The sequence below is a fragment of the Ursus maritimus genome, unplaced genomic scaffold (assembly GCF_017311325.1).
Source record: "Ursus maritimus isolate PB19 unplaced genomic scaffold, ASM1731132v1 scaffold_1, whole genome shotgun sequence".
NCBI classification, from domain to species: Eukaryota; Metazoa; Chordata; class Mammalia; order Carnivora; family Ursidae; genus Ursus; species Ursus maritimus.
Window position 1 is genome coordinate 38,930,331 of NW_024423343.1, and position 13,365 is coordinate 38,943,695.

Genomic DNA, 13,365 nt, shown 5'->3' on the forward strand with positions numbered 1-13,365 from the left:
GGAAGCCTGGAGAAATCATGGTGAGCTGCTATTTGCATTTCACAGGTTGACTGATTGACTTACTAATAGCCACATCTTGCTCTGTAGGGGGAGAATAAGGGGAAAAAAGAAAAAGTGTAGGTGTGCCTGTGTGTCTGTGTGTGTATGTTTGTGTTTCCATGCAAGCACATGCTTGTGCAAGATCCTGTTTGTAGCAAGCCTTGTTAAAAGATTTAAAAGAGAGTTTTGGAAATAAGGAATGGGCTCTGTTAGCAAGATCATGAGGTTGTGCATTTTAAATGAAAACAGCGACTGTAACTTTTCACTTATTCCTGCTACAAATATTCTTTCAACAGCTGCTTGGTGCTTGGTAATATGCTCCGTGCTAAGGATAGATATGAGGAAGCATATTCTCTGTTTTCAAATTGCTTACAAGTGTGTTTTGTATAAATGTTTGGTAATTTTTTCAAGGTACTTTGGGGAGCAGGGTTAAAGGGCAGGGAAGGTTTAAGCCCCCAGGATGATGGTGGCAGCTGGAAGGCAGTGTAGGGCCAGAAAGATGAGCAGAGATAGAACATGGAGGAGTCTTGTAACACATGGTGAGAGATTTGGAAGTCCAAAGCATGGATTCATACAATCTTCATTTTCCCCCCTTTGAAAACCTCTTTGTCTTTGCCTCTCTCAAAATAGTGCATTTAAACAATGTGACATTTTACAAAAGAAAGCTGAAATATGGAAAAATTACAATTAAGATGTTTGCAATTGAATCTGACACGATCAAAATAATACATTAAATACATGGGCTTTAGAAAAACATTTTAAATTTGGTATTTCTTTTGGGGTCTGAGTATTATCCACAGTTCAGTTACTGGTTCAGTGGAATGAATTTGTCTTGAAATGCATACATCTAAGAGGGAGATGTAGTTGAGCTGTGCTTTATCGAAACCTGTAACTGCTGCCATGCTCCTATTACTTCCTGAAATGCGCATCTGTTTACTTAAATATAATATTTATTTGTATATTTTACACTTCTACACTACTTCGCTTTAATAAGAACTTTATAAACCAGTGTATTCTATGCCTTAGTTTTGAGCTTCCAGCAGGCAGTACCAGATCTAGCAGACACAAGTCTTCTTTGTTCCTTATCGTTATTCCATACTGTCTTGATTATGAGTTGTAAGGGCTATTTCTTTGATGAGTACATGTTCTTTCAGCAATATTTATATGCTTGTATGTGTGCGTGCGTGTATGTGCGCACGTGCATGTGTATGTTTTTCCCCCAAGGACCATTTTTAATTTTATTTTTTAAGATTTCTTACTCATTTTTGCGAGAGGGAGAGAGAGTGTGAGAGAGCACACAAGAGCAGGGGGAGCAGCAGAGGCAGAAGAAGACTCACCACCGAGCAGGGAGCCTAATGCGGGACTTGATCCCAGGACCCCAGGATCATGACCTGAGCTGCAGACAGATGCTTAATCGACTGAGCCACCCAAATGCCGCCAAGGGCCATTTTTAAAAAGTACTTTGACAGAAAGCAATTAACAAAGTAGCATTCAAGTGATATTGACTAAGGATTATCAGCCTGACTCTCAGAATGTCTGGGCGACCTTTGTTTTCTGTCTCACCACTGAATGTAGAAAGATCCTCAGGCCAAGCTTTGTTAGCAAAGAAAATCTTATGAAGTACATGCTTATTTCTGAGTGTCCTGAATTCTCTGTTCTTGGGTGTCATGCTGTCTAACCCCACGATTTGTGAGGATCACCTAGTCCAGATGCGGTGTCTACCCCGACCCCCCCCAGGCCCACACACATGTGCAGACAGCATACATGCATTTGGTCTCATATGTACTGTACATACAACTCAGGGAAACAGTTTTCAGAAGGCTGGTTTTTAAGATGATCGTGTAATACACTGTCTAAGCAGGACACTTTTGAGAGACAAAGGAAACACAAGTCACAATTCTGTAGGGATACAGTTGTAAACCAGGACTGTCCTGTGTGAGCTGCAATATCCATTTATGTTTGATGCAAGCCTCATTCGCGACTCATTCTCCGCTATATGTTCCATGGTGAGCATTTTGGGGTGAATGCTTGAATGCTTGCCTCTCTGCGTTTCTTGAAAAATGCTGCTGATTTCCCATTTCATATCCTTACTAGTTGGCTTATTTCTATATCCTTTAAATAATAAACTTCGTCCACATCTGCTTTTTCTTCTGTCAGTAGAAGCCTGCCATTGATATTTCTGGAAATGGGGTTTGTGCAGATATAATTTGCATGTATATATATACAAAGAATTCGGACATGGAGCAAGTTGCTTATCCTCTCTCTGACGTAATTTGTCTGTAAAATTGGATGATAGTAGTATCAATCTTAGATCTGTTATAGTATTTACTTAGTATATGTTAGCTAAACTTAGAATTCTTGTGATAATTAATGGAATTAATGTATTTGAACTTTGAACAGCATCTGTCATGTACAATGCTTGGGATAATAATAGGAATAATCTTATCCAGTTCCTCTTTACCTCATTCACAGTCCTCGAGTCTGTGTTCTTTTCCCAGATCTACTTAGGAGATTTGAAATGATACTTATTTGTTCACATCCTCAGATCTTCTCAGTTACAGTAATTTTTCCCTGAATATACCATTTTCTCCCACACTAGATGCGTTATTGTTGAGATGTGTTTCTTATTTGTCTCCTCCTGCCTCAAATTCACAAACAGCGCAACCTTAGGGAAGCCTGCGAGAAACACCCAAATTCATTACAGTGACTTGCTGTCTCCACAGCTGATGGTCATACTACTTTCCTTTTTATCTCGAAGGGATACAAGAGAAAGAAAACAGCACCAGCAGCAACCCTGGGGTACTGTAGGTACTCAACAAATGTTTGTTGAATTAAACTGCATTTTTAAACTTTGTGAAATCTATCTAAGAAATAAACTTAGCAAATTCCACATTATTTTCCTTCGATGAGAGGTAATTACATGGTTTCTGATGGTATAATGATGTTTTTGGTGTTGTTGATAGACAGTTTCCCATGACCTGTGGCAATGTATTGTTAGTGAAATTAATGCTGGATAGCTTTGTACACTGGCTTCATTTTTCTTTTGTCAGAGATAAAATGAGCTTAACCCAAAATTTTCAGTGGAATTTTTAGCTGTAATATTTATAACCCCAGGAAATGTTATTGTGTACACATGGCACTAAATGCAATTGGGATCAAATTACTTTATTTTTCTGGAATATTTGGTTTCATATGAAGTTAGAAATTTGCAAATTTCCATCAGTAAAAAAATGTTAAGTGACCATTTACTGTATGTTAGACATTAAGCTAAACACTCCTAGAATAAAAAAGACAAATACCACGTGGGCCCAATTATCGGCAATAGTAAGTTTTAAGATGTTATTAAACACTCGTGTGGTGCCTGGGTGGCAGAGTCCATTAAGCGTCTGACTCTCGGTTTTGGTTCAGGTCCTGTGATCTCAGGGTTGGGAGATCAAGCCCCGTGTTGGCCTCCCCGGCTCAGCAGTGAGTCTCCTTAAGTTTCTCTCTCTTTCTCTGCCTCCCCTCCCCCCCACCCCTGCTCTCTCTCTCTCTCTCTCTCAAATAAGTCTTAAAAAAGAAAAAAAAAAAAAAGATGTCCTTAAACACCCAAATGGAGATGGAAGATGTCAAGTAGGCATTTTAATGAACAAGCCCAGAGGTTATGTGAGAGGGCCTAGGCTGGAGACATAAATTTCAAAGTATTGGCTTACAGATGACATTTAAAGCCTTTGGGACTTAATGAGTTCACAAGGGGAGAGAGGACAGATTACAAAGAAAAACTCTGTAGGCCTGGGTACTGGGGTTCTGTGATGTTAGGCTACAAAATTCTTACGTAGTCCAAAGAAAGAGACTCCTGTGCCAGTGTCCATGTGAGGTATCAAGGCAGATCTAATTAAATATGAAAGCAGAAGTGTTGTAATATCTGCAGTTTACTGTAAAATGTTAGCAGAAACATGGTAAAACATGCATCTGTTGTTTAGCTTTGGTCTAGACCTAAGGATGGTCAGGTATTCTTGTACTATAGTGATCAGGAATATACACCTTAAGAGCAATCAACATTTGAAAAACTCCTGAAAAGCGTGCACTCTAGCAGTGATTCAACTGTCTGAATTTTCCATCAGCCCCACAGGGTGTGCCACATAGCTGATGGAGAACTGAAGTTTTCATGACCAAAGTTTTGTTAGTGGAATGAGTACTGTTCTAGGCACGTGCATTCACTAGAAATACACAAGCAATTCCACTCTTTATGAATCAGAGAAAAATATTCCAATGACTCCAATAGGCTCTCCCCTTCAGAAATGTCCCTGAGGCTCAAGATTTCCATGTAATCTGTGTTCAAAACTTCAGGAGAATTCTGTCATTTGACACTTAGTTGGTAGTTTAGCTGAAACTTGCTGCTAGAATTAGTGTTATAACTGCCTTGACTGAATTTTCATGCAGGTCCTTTTCAGAGTACATGAGTTATTGAATACATTTTACAACCTTTTGTGTTTGCGTGATAAGAAATAATTGTATGGGTGGCAAAAGGTAGTCAGATACTGGTTTTCATTACAATATGTGGTGTGGTAGCAAGGGGTTTGTGTGTGTGCGCGCATGTGCGTGTGTTCTTGACCACTTCTGACTGTCAGAGACTATATTGATAACTATCAAAAGAACTGAATAATTATAACAGTAGGTAATTGTTGTAGGTTAGTTTGTAATATGACATTACTTGAGCATCAAGTGTGATAGAGTGATTCAAACCTATTACGGTATTTATAAGAAGAATGAAACAACCAAAATATCTATGGTGTAGAGAGTTGGGGAAATGCAATTAAAAACAAAATCTTCTCTCAACCCAGAAATCTCTTCCACAAGGATAGTAAAGAAAGAACCCACTTTTATCATTGACTAAGCATTAAACCAGAATGTGATGTCCATCACAGACAATTGGCTAAGACAGAAAAGAATCTCATCTTTTCATATAGCCAAGTAAGTACAGTTATGTACATCTTCTAAATGTAAGCTTATTGCTTATATTGTCTTCACATAAGACAATTTCATGGTACCATTTGTGACACAGTTCTTCCAACTTTGCCTGGTATTTAGGGTAATCATCTGTTAACTAATTGGCTTTATTGAGAGGAAAAGCAAACTTATTTCTTGTGATAGAGAATTTTACAACTTGGGACAAGGTACCCACTGAAGTTAGGTTTCTACCCTTACCCAGAAACTGAGAGATAGGGGCACTATCCTCCTTGATGTTTACATTTCAAAAAGATGGCTGCCTGCTGGGTTCTTGAGAAAGGCAAGGACAAGAGGTAAGAACTTGGAGATGTCATAGAAACATGTTCACATAAATAGGTCCCTTTAAAGATGCTGAGATAGGACATGCATAAACTGTGTAACCAAAAGCATAGCAGTGTGCATTCTGTGGTGCCGACAAAATAAGTTTAGTTCGGATGGAATATTGTATAGGGTTTATAAGAGGAGAAGTTTACCCTGCTTCTTTTCAGAATATCTTTTAAAGGACTTTCACGGAATAAACAAATGATTAGAGATAATCAAGAGCAGCATAGAAAGTATAAATAGAAATTTTAAAGAAGACCAGGAAAAAAGAAATATTTAGAGCATAGGGGAATTGATTGAATTTATACATTTTCTGAGCAGCATAACAGTCATGATAATAGTTAAAATGCATAGAGTCTTTTGTATGATTCTTCTGTTAAAAAACAAGGAAAATTACTAGAAGTGATACTTTTAACATGAAGTCTTAAGTTTTTATATGCAGCTTTGTATAAAAGGTCTAAGTAATATTCTCAACAATGTTCAGACAGCTCAAGCAGTGAAATGCAGTCAAGTAAATCATTCTGATAGGCTGATGTGCAGTATGTATACATTTAAAAGACTAGCAATATAGATTTGGTTTGATAGAGGGTCACGATGAACAGGTTAAGCAAGGCATTTGAACTTGATCTGATTGGCAATAGGAAGATAGGAAAAGTTTTTGAGTAGAGTGAGTGACATGGCATCATCATTAGGAAGGTAGATGAGGCATTGTGTTCAAAATAGATTAGCAAGAAGAGGAAAAAGCAAAGGCTTTTTAAGGACTTTGGTATAATCTAGGTACAAGATAATTTGTAACGTATATTAAGAATGGGAAAAGGGAACACATGTAGAAGATACTGTTGAAGAAAAATCTACAGAATTTGACTATCCATTTAATATTGAGAGAGATGTATTTGTAAAATAATGAATTGCTATTTTGAACAAGGAGAATAAGTTAGTAATCACCCAAAGGAGCAGAAATAGGGAACAGAGGAGAAGGGATGGATTTTATGGAAGAGACAACAGTAGTTTTGGACCTAAATTTGAGGTGTTGGTTGTGACACCAAGGTGGAAATGTTCACTTAAATTAGGGATGCAGTACTGAAGCTCAAGAAAATGGGGTTGGAATATAGGTGGTCACATAGCTATCTACATGGAGGTGATAGTGGAAATCATTCTAGATTTTAGATATTGTGCCTAATTCTCTGAAAAATCTTAGGCCTATCAAGTCTAAAATTCTTTTTCCTATAGTTGTCTAAATAAGTGTAATTATTATTATGAATAACCACATAGCAGGAATAAGTATTATTTAAAATAGAACCATGCATTGTTTTGTGGAAAAATGCATTAACATTTAGAGGTTCAGAATATGATTTTTTTATGATTAACACCGAGTCCCCAATGTGTAAAGTCTTGTGTCTACTGGGTTTAAAATATCGAAAGAGGAATTATCTGTGAGCTCTATCATCGGAGCTATTTAATGGTGTTACATTATAACAAAAATCTCTATCCTAATTGTGAATCTATTTTTTTTTTTTTTTTTTTTGCTCATGTTAGGGCATTATTTCAGATAGAGGGAGTAGAGTATTGCCATTTCCATCACTCCATTGTGTCAGCATGTAAATAATTATCATGGTGGACAGAGCTCAGCAGAATACAAACTGAAGGTTACAAGTAAAGATAGCAGCCACCATTTTTAAGAGTATATGAAAAGAAAAGATTTTATGTAGTCACAAATGCCAAGATTTTATTGGACCAAATTGTCCTTGTACCCAAAGCAAAGCTCACACAGAGCTCTTAAAACTTTCTCTGAAATGAAATCATATCTCAGGTAATCACTTCTCTTCCATTTTGTCATCCTGGTCTCAGGGCTTTTGCCTGGGGTAAAATTTTCACTTCTTGGCCTGGAATTTTTGCTTGGTGTCTTTCTTAATACTGTTTCTTTTCTCATCCTGCCTTTTTCTCTGTATGCTACCATGATCCCATTTGCTCAGTACTCCATCAATCTGGGCCTACCAGGTTGCTATTCGTGGTCAGATTCCTGAGTCTTCTACCTATCCCGGATGGAAGTTCACCCAAGAGGAAGAGCTCTCTGAAAACTGCAAGGGCACTGAAATTATCAAGAACTTGACTGACATGGTACCAAGGAGCAAAGTTGTTAGAAAGAACCTAGAGATGAAGAAGGGGTGGAAAGAAGGATGAGCCTATATATATTTTGTATAGTATACACTGCCCTTTTTTTTTTTTTTTAATAAATCTGGCTCAGGCTTCAGCTGGTTGCTGAACCCCTTAAAACCTGAATCCCTAAGCAAAAATAAAATAACAAGTGTAACTGCTAGGCTATTTCTAAATTATTACCAGGAAGATGGCTGGCTGCATGTGGGATGACTGTCAGACCTGTTGGATGTTGTTTGCTGCCAGATATTCAGGGTTTATATTAAACTATGCCTTAATTTAAAATTATTGGACAGCATTCAAGTTGGAAGCTAAACAAAGTTGCTCTTAGAACTTTCTGCATCTCTTATCATTTTAAAGACCTTCTACCACTGTACAATCAAATGTATCTATTTAATTTCTTTTTTCTTAAAAAAACCCAAAACCTTTGTTATCTTTAAAAAACAAAGTTGGAAACCACTCCTGCAAGAAAAGCAAGAGTTGGGTGCTCAACCACCTGAGCCACACAGGTGCCCCCATATAAATCCCTTTAATTAATTAGTTAAAAGATTTTATTTATTACAGAGAAAGAGACCGAGCACAAGCACGGGGAGGGGCAGAGGGTGAGAGAAGCAGACTCCCCGCTGAGCAGATAACCAACAAGGGACTCAATCCCAGGACCCTAGGATCATGACCTGAGCCGAAGGCAGATGCTTAACTGAGTGAGCCACCCAGGTGCCCCTAAATTCCTTTTAAATAGGCTATTTCCGCCAGGGTGTGTTCCATGTGGTTATATACACATTCTAGTTTATTAATTGGTCTACCAATTCTTTGACTCTTCATCTTTATTTTTATTGTCTTTGCCATGGATTCAGTATTAGGGTAAATTATGGTTGTGGGGGGAAAATTATTGGGTATTTCTGTTGAAGGAAATTTAACTGTTTAACACCTATCTATGAGGTAGATGTTAACAATTGACTCATTTTATTGAAGACACTGAAGTGGAATGAGTGTCACTTGCTCAGAGTTACTTAGCTGGGTAGTGGCAGGGATGGGGAGTCAAGCCTTGGTCTGACTAACTCTATACCATGTTGTTGACTAACAATTAGTATTTGACTTTTTTGCTTAAGTCTTCTAGCATCTTATCCAAATAAAGCATTAGCTATTAATCTTTCCAGTAAGACAGCAAAGACACAGATCTTCACTTCGTACTTAATCTTTGTTGTCATCTGATCTTGCTTCTGTCTAGCCTCATTTCCATGAAGATGTAAGTTTTTCAGTGAATCTATTTGATTGCAATTTTCTCTTGCTCAGCAATGTTAGAGGAAATCAGCATATAAACAATCCTGACATCAAGTATCCCGATACCTTTATTATAATGATATGAAAATATTTTTCATTATTTCTTAGTTTATTTTACAGTGTTTTCCACCTGGGTAGCATGGTGGTGAAGAATTCCTCAAGAGTGATAGCAAAACAATGAAGCCATGTTAGGGTTCTGGGATTGTGTAAATACTGTGCTAAACCAATTAACTAAAAGCTACAGTGCCAGTCATGCCTTTCTTTTCCCCCAAACGAGGTCCCCAAACTGTCTGGAATAACTTTTTCAATTAATCTATGTGTTGGTTTTTCTTTGTATAGGCAGTTCGATAGTCAAATATTGTTTTCCTTTTCATATCACTTATTAATTAAAAAATGGTTCTTTCTTTTTTGAAACCAATACCTGCTTTGTCAGAAACTGCATTGTTTCATTTTTTCTAGATACATAATTACCCTGAGAAACAAAGCTGCTATCAGATGCAAATTACATTTAATCCCTTTGAGTCCTAACAAGCACATCAGTATTTTACATCTAAGGAAAAGTTCAGGCTCAGAAGACAGCTACACAGATTTCGTCTCATGCATTTGGACAAATGCCCTACACATTAAAATTATAAGTAGAATTTTGGAAAGGCATGGAATTGTCTTCCTTTTTTTTAAAAAAAATTCTCATTAGGATAAATACTATTAATGCTATTGCTATTATATATGTAATTCTGCTTTTGAGTGGAGCCTAGAAATGTTGGCAAAGAGGTGCTAGGCATTGGTGCAAACCTAATGTATGATAGCTTTTAACAACTAACAGTCCAATAAAATACTCCATCAAAAGACCTTTTAAATTTACCAGTGTGTGTGTGTGTGTGTGTGTGTGTGTGTGTGTTGCCTTGGCAGGGAAAAATTTTTAGCCAAACCAGTGATTAATGCAGATTCTCCTGCTTTCTTTGCTCCTGTTTACCCGTCAACAGTTCATAGACAAAAGGTGCAGAAATCACACTGACTTGATGAGATGTTAACCCCCATTACTGATCCTGTACCTGAGATCATAGCTTTACAAATAACCCCTATATTTGTCTAAACCAGAGTAATATTAAGAGAATGTTAGAAATTGAATGTTTTAACTAGTAAGTGCAGAAGAGTAATTTGAGTATATAAGACTAAATTATAATTTGCCCTATAACATGGCAGCAGAGATTGGTTTATTATAAACTAACTTTAATAATAATTATGACAGATGTGACTTTCAGCTAAGATAGTTTGATTTAAATCAGAAATAATGCAGGATAGACCTAATCTTATGAAGGATAGAATTGTATTGTGATTATGAGTAAAATATGGAAATATGTACCACAATTCCACAATTCTTTTCAATGAGCAGAAACCATTTAGAACGTTACTTCTAGGAATACCATATTTTATTCAATAATTGCTTTTGGTCCATGTAGTCCAATATAAAATCTGCAGTGAATTTAAAGTGTAAAGATTAATTGAAACCGTTAAAAAATGGAGAACAAGTTAAGAGGAATCAAAAAATGCTTTCGAAACTTGATAAATATACATAATTGATATGACTTCTTGTGGGCATAAGGAGGAGAAAAAGCAGTAAACATTAGGTTAAGAAAGGGAGGTTGGCTATTAATTTCCTATTCCAGTTGCTGTGGAACACCACATAGCCCAGAAGAACTGCACAGAACCCTTGCTGTAAAGAGAAGAATGCAGGTAATCCCCTTGTAGTGGATGACACGGCTAGCCTCCATCTTTCAATGTTATCCTTACCTCGTGTGACTTTCTCACCTGAGTTCTACTCTCTGAAAATGCATGTCCTCTGATATCATTGCTGTGAGGATATAGGCAGCTGACCAGTGTTTTATAAATCGGACGTGGAATCAGAGATCAGCAACATTAGGAGGTGGCCTTGCATGGGGAGGTAGCAAAGATGATGAAGGTATCATAGTTCCCTGAATGGCAGTGGCAGATGTTTTGAAGTCCAGTCCCAGATGTGGTGATGTTTCAGGCAGAGATGTTGTAAATGTGTATGGACATGGTATGTCACGTACATGTGTAGGGATAATTTCGGAACTGTTCATCAACCCTCCCAGAGAGGCCATGAACTACACAATGTCATTTAATAAGGTTTTTTTTTGTTTGTCTGTTTTGAATGGAAACTAGCCATATTGGATTTTCTTGCTGATAAATAAGAACTAGAATAGATTCACTTCCCTCAACTGTACCCACTGCCAATAGAACTTGCCCTGATAGTTAATGAATTCCTTTCTCACCTCTTATCCCCTCAAATGTTGCTTATACTGTAGCATGTCTTAGGCCAGGATTCCCAGGACTCAGATTCTGAGATGGAGATGAGCATGCAGGATAGAGGCCAGATTTTCCTTTCTGAACTGGAGATGAGGACATTGGATGTTTTTTAGGGGGTACTTTGAGGATTATAGCTGTGGAAAGAAAGGGAGGGAAGCAAGATTGAGCAGAGAGAGCTTCTGGGCTTAGATACAGTTTCGAAGAAGACATCAGCCCAGGGATGTGAGCTGCCCTGGGAAGGGGGCTGACCTTGGGCAAAGTGATTCCTTATCTAGAACAATTATAGTGAGAATAGGTGGTGGAGGAATTCCAGCAGTTGGAAGCATACATCCTTCAGGATACAGCGTCTACTATGTAGCTCGTATGTTTTCATTATTCTTTCTTTCCACAGCTATTGCCCCATAAGACTGAGCACTCTGTCTCATGGAAGAATTCTCATAGTGGTAAAGCTTATAATACTTAAGCTCTTGAGCTCTAATGCTGAGCTGCCTGGGTTTCAGTCATGGCTTTAATACTTACTAGGTATCATAACTCTCCTTCTTATATAATTTTTTTCCCATTGAATTTCCATTTATTTATTTATTTAAATTATTATTTTTTAAATCAACATATAATGTATTACTTGTTTCAGGGGTACAGGTCTGTGATTCATCAGTCTTACCCAACACCCAGCGCTCACCACAACACATACCCTCCCCAATGTCCATCACCCAGCCACCCCATTCCCCACCCCCCTCCCCTTCAGCAACCTCAGTTTGTTTCCTTAGATTAAGAGTCTCTCGTGGTTTGTCTCCCTCTCTGGTTTCACCTTGTTTCCATTTTTCCCTCTCTTCCTCTATGACCCTCTCCCTTGTTTCTTAAATTCCACACAACAGTGAGATCATATGATAGTTGTCTTTCTCTGATTGACTTATTTCACTTAGCATAATACCCTCTAGTTCCATCCACATCATTATAAATGGCAAGATTCCATTTTTGATGGCTGTGTAATATACCACCATATATATACACCACATCTTCTTTATCCATTCATCTGTTGATGGACATCTGGGCTCTTTCCATAGTGTGGCTATTATGGACATTGCTGCTATAAACATGGGGGTGCAGGTGCCCCTTCGGATCACTACCTTTGTATCTTTGGGGTAAATACCCAGTAGTGCAATTGCTGGGTCGCAAGGTAGCTCTATTTTCAACTTTTTGAGGAACTTCCATACTGTTTTCCAGAGTGGCTGCAACAGCTTGCATTACCACCAACAATGTAGGAGGGTTCCCGTTTCTCCACATCCTCACCAACATCTGTCATTTCCTGACTTGTTAATTTTAGCTGTTCTGACTGGTGTAAGGTGGTATCTCATTGTGGTTTTGATTTGTGTTTCCCTGATGCCGAGTGATGTTGAGTACTTTTTCATGTGTCTGTTGGGTGTTTGGATGTCTTCTCTGGAGAAATATCTGTTCATGTCTTCTGCCTGTTTCTTGATTGGATTAGTTGTTCTTTGGGTGTTGAGTTTGATAAATTCTTTATAGATTTTGGATACTAGCCCTTTATCTGATTTGCATCTTCTTCCATTCTCTCCATTGTCTTTTGGTTTTGTTGACTGTTTCCTTTGCTGTGCAAAAGCTTTTCATCTTGATGAAGTCCCAATAGTTCATTTCTGCCTTTGTTTCCTTTGCCTTCGGAGACTTGTCTAGTAAGAAGTTGCTATGGCCGAGGTCACAGAAGTTGCTGGCTGTGTTCTTTTCTAGGATTTTGATGGATTCCTGTTTTACATTTAGGTCCTTCATCCATTTTGAGTCTATTTTTGTGTATGGTGTAAGAAAATGGTCCGGTTTCATTATTCTGCATGTGGCTGTCCGATTTTCCCAACACCATTTGTTGAAGAGACTGTCTTTTTTCCATTGGATTTTGTTTCCTGCTTTGTCAAAGATTAGTTGACCATAGAGTTGAGGGTCCATTTCTGGGTCCTGTAGTCTGTTCCATTGATCTATGTATCTGTTTTTGTGCCCGTACTATACTGTCTTGATGATTACAGCTTTGTGATAGAGCTTGAAGTCCAGAATTGTGATGCCACCAGCTTTGGTTTTCTTTTTCAACATTCTTTTGACTATTCGGTGTCTTTTCTTGTTCCATACAAATTTTAGGATTTGTTCCAGTTCTGTGAAAAAAAAGTTGATGGTGAAATGGAAGTAATAGTCCCTTACTCAGGGTGACTGTAAGTTAATCTTTGTAAAAGGAGTAAAGTTTTGTTGGTTTTT